This window comes from Etheostoma spectabile, chromosome 16, assembly GCF_008692095.1.
Source record: "Etheostoma spectabile isolate EspeVRDwgs_2016 chromosome 16, UIUC_Espe_1.0, whole genome shotgun sequence".
Classification (NCBI taxonomy): domain Eukaryota; kingdom Metazoa; phylum Chordata; class Actinopteri; order Perciformes; family Percidae; genus Etheostoma; species Etheostoma spectabile.
Genome location: NC_045748.1, coordinates 14101819 through 14109913, shown reverse-complemented (window position 1 = coordinate 14109913; position 8095 = coordinate 14101819). Strand labels below are relative to the sequence as shown.

The 8095-nt window shown below is 39.5% G+C and overlaps 1 long non-coding RNA gene across 1 annotated transcript in view; it reads left to right on the top strand.

The window, feature by feature from the left end:
- Positions 1 to 8095, top strand: part of LOC116704505 (uncharacterized) — a 20682-nt gene that overhangs the window by 8182 nt on the left and 4405 nt on the right. The window contains exon 3 of the long non-coding RNA XR_004335697.1: positions 3690 to 3696. This is a non-coding gene — a long non-coding RNA (uncharacterized LOC116704505). The remainder of the gene's footprint in view (positions 1 to 3689; positions 3697 to 8095) is intronic.

Here is an 8095-nt window from a genome sequence, read left to right as displayed (position 1 = left end):
ACACACACACACACACACACACACACTTAAGAAAGAAGGGAAGGCCAATAACACTTTATGGTGGCATGCACCAACTGTAAATTTAGGAGCTGTGTGTGCACCAGTGCCTGGTTTGAGTGTGTCTTCTTTATCTGACACCTGATTTGTTTTCACTACAGTGCCCTAAAGATGGTAAATTGGTTGACAGGCAGACAGACACACTTTAGGGGGGACATTTGGGTGTTAACAGCACCTCAATACTTTTAGAGTTTGACATTTTGGTAAATACACTTATTTGTTTGTTTTTTCTTGCTACTCTCATGTTCAGTATGGAGGTGGAGCCAGAAGACAGTTATCCAGCTAGCCTTGCCGTGCACAAAGATAGCAAAATCCACCAACCAGCACCGCTAAAGTTCTATCTTGTTTGTCTAATCTGTACAAAAACTTCAGGCATTACGTGCTGGGAGCTCATGGTTATTGGGACCGGCCAATAAATAGTTACAAATGGGTATTTCAAATATTTGTAATGTGTTCATTAGTGAGCTCTAGAGGTGTTGCTAGATGGATTTTAAATAAACTCATGCCAGCTGTATTCAGTCTTTATTTTAAGCCAAACTAAAAGCCTCATGGACGTAGCTTTCATATTTACCATACAGACAAAAAACGGTTATCAATCTTGACATCTAACTCTCAGCAAGAAAACCATTCCTGCTGGCTCAAACTCTAGAGGGCACACATCATAAAGCAAAAAGAGAGAAATTCATTATGTAAATAACTGTTCTCAAAAACAAGTCTGTTGCTGCAGGATGCTATGTAGTACTGAATGACGGCCTGTACACACCATCTTGGCTAAACCAATTTGGCTGAACAAAGGGCTTCTGTTTCACTGTCAGCTTGCCATGAAGTACATTTGCAAAGTCAAAAGAAATATTGTAATAATGTATATGATCATCCCCTATAACCTGAAGGGGATGGCTATAGTGTTAGTGATAGGGAGAGAAAAGTACAACCTGGCAACATGAATACGGAGGCTCGTCTGTATCTCTTCACCTCGTGTCTCAGCTGCCTGTAAATGGACTGATTCATCTGTGTCTTGCTGACCTGAGCAATAAAGAAAGAGCAAGGAGGGGAGCGGGGCCACAAGATGTTGCCAAACCACAGCTGAGGTGAGTCTATCAATGATACTGGGTCCTGTGCCAGCAGACCACAGCAACCCAAATCCAAAACACATTGTGGTGACATTTAGCAAAAATTATGCCAACAATGGCACATCTCTCTGGGTCGTAGTTTTTTTTTTTTTTGTGGGGGTGAAGGATGGTGTTTGTGTCAGCAGCTTGTCATCCCCTGAAGAGGCTCAATGGGCAGCAGCATACAGAGATGAGAAGCAAGTGCCAAATGGCACTGCAGAAACCACACTTTCAACGAGAATACAGAAAGAGAAACTGTTATTTGATTCTGAGTTACACTAATATGGTTTCAAAGCTTTCTGAAACCTTAAGCGAAGGAAATGATCTGGAAATAAAGCGGTGGTTCTTCACCATTTTGACTTGTGACCCCTTTAATTTAAGATATTAAAGCAACCCCTCATCCCAGATTACACAGCCATTGTGTGTCAGAGTGATTTATCCTTTATAGATTGATTCATTAGAAGGGATTTCAGAGGGTTGAACTGTCTGTTCGCAGAAGAAATTATCTTTTCTGACAAAGGTCTGAAAACTTAACATAATTTTGTGCAACAGAAGTTCTATCCCTTTTGTATCACTTTAATCATTTTGGGATATCTTAGGGAAGGTGTTTGTGTGTTCTTGTAAACTTAACTCAAGAAAATATCAATAACAAAGAGGGCCTTACTTATAAACATAAAGTTAAACTCCCTGTTCCTAATTTTGATACAGTCCCTAAAAATTTTCAAAATTAAAATAAACTGTATAATGCTGCAGTCCCCTGCAATATGATGATCCTAATCTTCATTGACATTCATTCAGAGGAGGCAAAAAGCCAAAGATCAATGGTTTGTGTGTGTGTGTGTGTGTGTGTGTGTGTGTGTGTGTGTCCTGGTCTGTACCTAGCTTTGTGTGAACAGGTGCAGGGGTTTCGTTGGGGTTGACAGCGTTCATTCAGGCTGAGACTTCAAGGGCATCGTTGGCGTGATAAAGGACGACCAAACTGTTTACTTGCTTTTCACTCTGCTGCAGATATTATGCACACGTGCACACACGCTTACACAATCTTACAGTTGAATATCACACACTTCTCCTTCTCCTGCCTGCTTAAAATCACATCTAATCAGAGAGGTCACTTCACAGACAAACATCATGATTAGAAGAAACATTCTTTTATAGGAAATCTGTAGAGGAAGAGCCATTAAGTGCTGGCGTTACCCTTTTGTTAAAAAAAATCCTCCCTGTCCTCTGGTAATGAAAATCAGCCATATAGAGTTGAATAAATTTGCTCATAAAAACCTCCAGTACATTTTTGCTCTTTGGCAACAACTGGAAGCAACAATACTCATAATATACATGCAAAATAAGAGCAATCAGTCAGTGGGGTACAATACAACATCTGAATACTGATGCCCTGCGGTGATTTGCTTTCAAATTGCAGATGGAACAATTGTAGTGGTACCTCTATGGTGCTGCTGACAGGCCAGTTTCAGCACTTTAAAACCATTATCAGTTGGAGGATGAAGAGTATAGAAATAAATGTCATGATTCCTTCCAAACCATCTGCTGAAGAGAGAAAGTATTCTGTGCTGGGTATTTTTGACCTTTTGTGACATGTGTACAAAACACAGTCTGGATGTTAGCTCCCATATCGATTCTCCAGCTGCCTTGAGGGTGTGTTTAACAGCTGTAACACAAAAAAAAAAAAATTACAGAACAGACATTACTGTCAGAAATAAGCCTTTCATGTTCATGGATTACTTCATATTTCACAGATGAATCAAAGAGCTGTGCCCTCTTGCAAATTGTAATGTCCTTGTTTATCTGTTTAATCCGTCTCATGGGAGCATATAAGCGTCTCTGTATAAGGAATCATCGGTTGTCAATCACCTCCTCATCATATTCATTCTACTTCATTTGCACCTGCAGAACTCTAACTGAAGCTAGCCATCTTAAAAAAGAGTTTCTATTTTTACACAGAGCGCTAGTTTGTTCTGATGCAAATCTAACGACCACTTTGCTACTTTACTTTTTATTTCTCGTATTGTTATGCCCTCTACATATTGAAGTACTTTCTGTGACACCAAAAATTACTTGACTGTACTTAATTACAATTTTAAGTTACTAGCACCTTACTATTTCCATTTTATTCTACCCTCAGTCTGGACCAAAGTGGTCGACCGACCGTCAGACCAACATTGCCATCCTTAGAAACAGGCTGACAAGCAATTACAAAGTCCCTAAAAACGTGCAATACTACCTTGTATCTATTTCCCATCTGTATGGGTTTGTCCTGAAACTGAGAAAGCAGAGTATAAAGTCTCAAAAGAGCATAAAAATTGTATTTTCACTGTGGTTGTCGTAGTTGTTTAAGGCTTATGTGTGCCCTGGATACTGTAATGAAATAGAAGAAGTAAGGTACAGTGTGTAAAGTAAAGTATGTATGGGAATGTGTATGTAGAATGTAGTGGAATTAGGAAAGGGAAGTCTTTGGAACTATGTTGGAGTTCAGCCTACAGAACAAGAAGTACTGCTGACTCACATGAGTAACGCTGTCTACAGGTCTATGTGTGCCTGGGCTCCTTCCTCCTTCCATACCTATTACTGGGTGACTCATAGCTTATCACTATGAAGCCTCTAAAGTAGACGAGGTCCAGTGCACACACAACCACACACTCGCTACAGTTATCTACTCCTTGTCAGGATGCCAAGAACACTCTTTTCCACTTTTGGCTCATCAGCTAATCAGAGTCAGTGTTGCCAAGAGTGGCAGTGATGAACGGGCACATGGTGCCACTCAATCGCTACACCTCCAGGGGCTGTGATAAGGAAGAGCCTGGATTAAGATGACCACTTGGTATTGTGTCTGCCCTTTCTCCATGGCCACATCTAAAATATACTAATATGGTTGCAAGATGAGCCAAAGTGACAATAAAATATATGCAGACTGGAAACTCTTTTAAAAGAAATGATACAGAGGTAGAAACAGAAAAGCAACAGATTCATGATAGAAATTAAAGGATATGTCTGGCAATATTCAACATTTTCTCATTGTGGACAAATCCCACGAAAAGACAAAAAGGACAGCATATAGTTAGTCTGACTTCCCCAGCCAATCTGCAGCTCTCTGCCCAAAGCCTATCCATTCTTGATGAATTTAAGACGTCTTTCAAAACAGGTCACAAATATTTACTTTGTTTTCAGCCATGCTGAGCTCCTGGGATCTCGGTCCACCACTTTGCTTCAGGCTAACATATCTCAAAAACTACAGTACGGGTTTGTACAGTTATTTATGGTCCTTAATGTGGTTGCCTGACCTTTCTTCTAATGCCACCATGAGGTTGGTTTTATATGAAACGTGTCAACAACACTTGAATCAATTGACACAAAATCTGGCACAGACATTCATGTTTTCCTCTGGATTAATAATAATAACTTTGCTGATCCCTTAACTTTCAATTAAGCACCACCATCCAGTCAAAATTTAAATGTGTCCAGTACTTTGGTTTAGAACAAAATACCAGCACAACTAGTGACATTAACATCAGCTTCAGGTCTACTTTGTGAACATTGCTTTTGACAAATGTTAGCTAACAGACTAAACTATGATTTTGAACATGGTAAACATCATAACGCTAGCATTGGCATTTAGTTTATAATTTCCTAAAACACCTGGACAATGTAATGTTGCATCAAACGCTACTCAAAAAGGACTAAATACTCCAATTGTTGGGGACTATTTTCAGCCGAGGATTAATACACATTTGGTGTGAGTATTTACAGCAGCAGGGCGATGTACTGTGAGAATGAAATACACTACAGAGCTACAACATGTCAGCAGGATAAATTCATTGTTGTGTTTTGTATTTTCATGGGATTTGTTGAGAATAAGAAAAATATAGAATATCATCAGAATAATGTGAAAAGGTGAGTAGTACTCACAAGCAAATAAACTGTGTAATTGAAATGAAGGGATAAAGTAATCTACTACTACTACTACTACTACTACTACTACTACTATAACATGCACATATTTTAGGTGAAGTGTCATATTTCTGCAGAGGAAACCCCTCAGATGGAAACGTGGAGGACTAACTGAATGAATCAATGCAACCAGGGATCATGTGTCTTCCAGCTTTCCCTTTACTTACATTACCTTGTCAATGCCTTCTCAGCTCACTATCCGTCTCTCCGGTGATTTCCTACCTAAGCACTGCACAGTTACACAGGATGGTTCAACATAATTACCCTCATCTGCAGAACAAGTCCTTTAAGCAGCAGCTATGCAAATCAGATGCTTCCCTTCTTTTCGGCCTCTCTGGCTGTTGATGGCTTCCTGGGGCTGTGGGAGGATCAGAGGAACAGATGTCAGTTATTCATGAGGTCTCTGTGTCCTCAGAAATGGGATTAAGATTGTCTGATACATCCATGTATTAACCTTCCTCTTAAATGTCACTCAGACCGTTTGGATGCTTTGAGTTGAAAAACATCAATTGTTTTGGCATTTAGGTATCACATATTTAGCAGATGGGAACACTTTGCACATTCACTCGCACAGCTGTCTGTTTGTACGTGTGTGTGCACAGTCACATACATATGCACCAGAGGACCTGTACAGTATGGCTGTTTCCCTGGGAACGTGAGGTGATCAAATACAGATCGCTTTAGGCAGGGATTCCCAATTACTACAGCTGTCAATTCACTGAGTGAGTAAGGCTTTCCACGCCTTGAGCTAGTTTACACAGGGATTCAGATGTAATATTCAATGTATTACTCTTTATTTGTGGAATATTATCTCCTCTCCTCTACAAACGAACATACTGATTGTTTCTACAGTTCTCGGTCCCTTGTCACCTCTATTCTCAGCCTCCTATCCCACTCGCTCCGTTAACGGCTTTTAAACGCTGCTCGTCACAAAGGAAAAAAGAACTTAATATATTTTAATTAGGACAGTAGGTGACTCAGCAGGGACACTTAAAATGCGGAATTAATTGAAGTATCTGCTCCTACTGTGTAGTTACACTAATCTAATCCAGAGATATTTAACAGGGGGTCCGTGACCCCTAGTGGGTCCTCAGAGTTAGTGGAGGCGGGGCTGCCAAATTATGTAATGTTTTGAAAGTTATTTTTTTCAAAAGTTGAAGGATGTCTGAGAAGATATATTAAAAGGAATCTAACATTTTAATAGCAAAGATTAATTGACCTATTTGGGAATAAAACAAACATTTAATGTACACACTAAAATTGACCTTACTATATAAGGTAGCCACTATGATGCCATGCAGAGTCACCGCCATTCAGTTGCATCCATCCGGTCCGGTTTAATGCAACTTTATTTCATACAGTACATGTAGGGGGTCCCTACTCTGTCTTTTTTTCAGCTCAAGTGTCCTTGGCCTAAAAAATATTGATGAACACAGATCTAGCCTATCACATTGATGTAACTTTCAAACAACAGTGCCGAAATAGAGAGGGAAAGAGAGAGAGATAAAGGTTGACCATAACTGCTACTGGTGTATTGAACAGAAACGCAGAGCCTGTTGCAGCTATTGTTCACAGACAAGCAGAAGCTACATTAATGGGCTGCAACCTTAGCATTCATTAGAATTAAATAGCATTCATAGGAACGCTAAGTAATTCCCCAGCGTCTTGTGCATCAGTTGTTTTGCATCTCAGGAGAGCTACAATATAGCATGATGTTATTGCATGCTAACATGAGAGTTTGCCCCCTTAGTGTCACACAAGAGGAGACTGGATGAAAACGGTCACTCGTGCTGCTGCAATCAAGAATGCAGGCTCGTCTGACAATCAAATCAGTCCTCCATATCAACGTTGCTCTTAATATTCTGCAACTCATTACCATAACTGAAGATGCAACTTTGCCCTTGAACACAGGGATGAATGTTCACACTGACCCTTTCAGGCAAAGAGGCCCACGTACAAAAGCAACACACTCATTCGATAAACACACCACCAACGCCACAGTTTCTCTTTTCCCAGTTGTCAGACTCAGCGGAACAGAATAAAAAGACTTCATTATAAAATAAGGCTAAAATCTGTCTGACACATCTGCTGAACATTGACCAAGGGTTGATGTTTGTTTCAATTAAAGTAAGGGAAATATACTTTTTTTTTTTATTAGCCTACATATTTTTCTGTAAGTGGTGTACTCATTGAATCCAGTGTCTGTTCCTTTTTGAAATTCAGATAATACAAAATGAGAAGGAGGACGAGAGAACAATCTGTTGTTGAGCATTTTTTTATCAGACAGACAGTGAGAGGTATAGAGGTATCTAGAGAGATAAGACATTAGGAGAAACACAGAGAGACCATAGCAAGGTTTTCATCTATTATCCTTTTATCAGACTCAGCTGCTCCTGCTATCAAGTGAATTGCACTCTTGTCTCGTTCGGTGTGTGTGTGTACGTTTTGAAAAAGACCCATCATGTTTTATGCTTGTATTAATCATGTTAGTCCCTCTGATAGAAACTGCTTATCTGTTTGTACATATATGCAAGGGTCCAATGTGTCATTGATTTATCTTTTATTTTGTTAGCACATTTCTTTCAAGATAACAGTGTCTTTTGTTTTTAAAGCTGATTTTCTTTTCTTTTGCAGCCTTTATAAGTTTTCTATTTTTAGCAGCACTCCTAAAATACCTTAGGCGGAGGAGGTGACTATCTCTTAACTACACAATGACCATGATTTGGTTGTACATATAAACATAAAGGCTGCATGTATCTACAGTAAGTAGGCTTGTAAAAATGAAACAATTTAAATTATACCCATCTGGCCACCACTTTGGTTCGGACTGAATATCTTAACAACTATTAGATTAATTTGGATTACAGATGTATGTTCCCCTGAGGATCCATTATAACAATTTGGTGATACCTTGATTTATACACCGGGGGCCTGTTGCACGAAACCAGGATAAGGGATTAAGCCAGGAT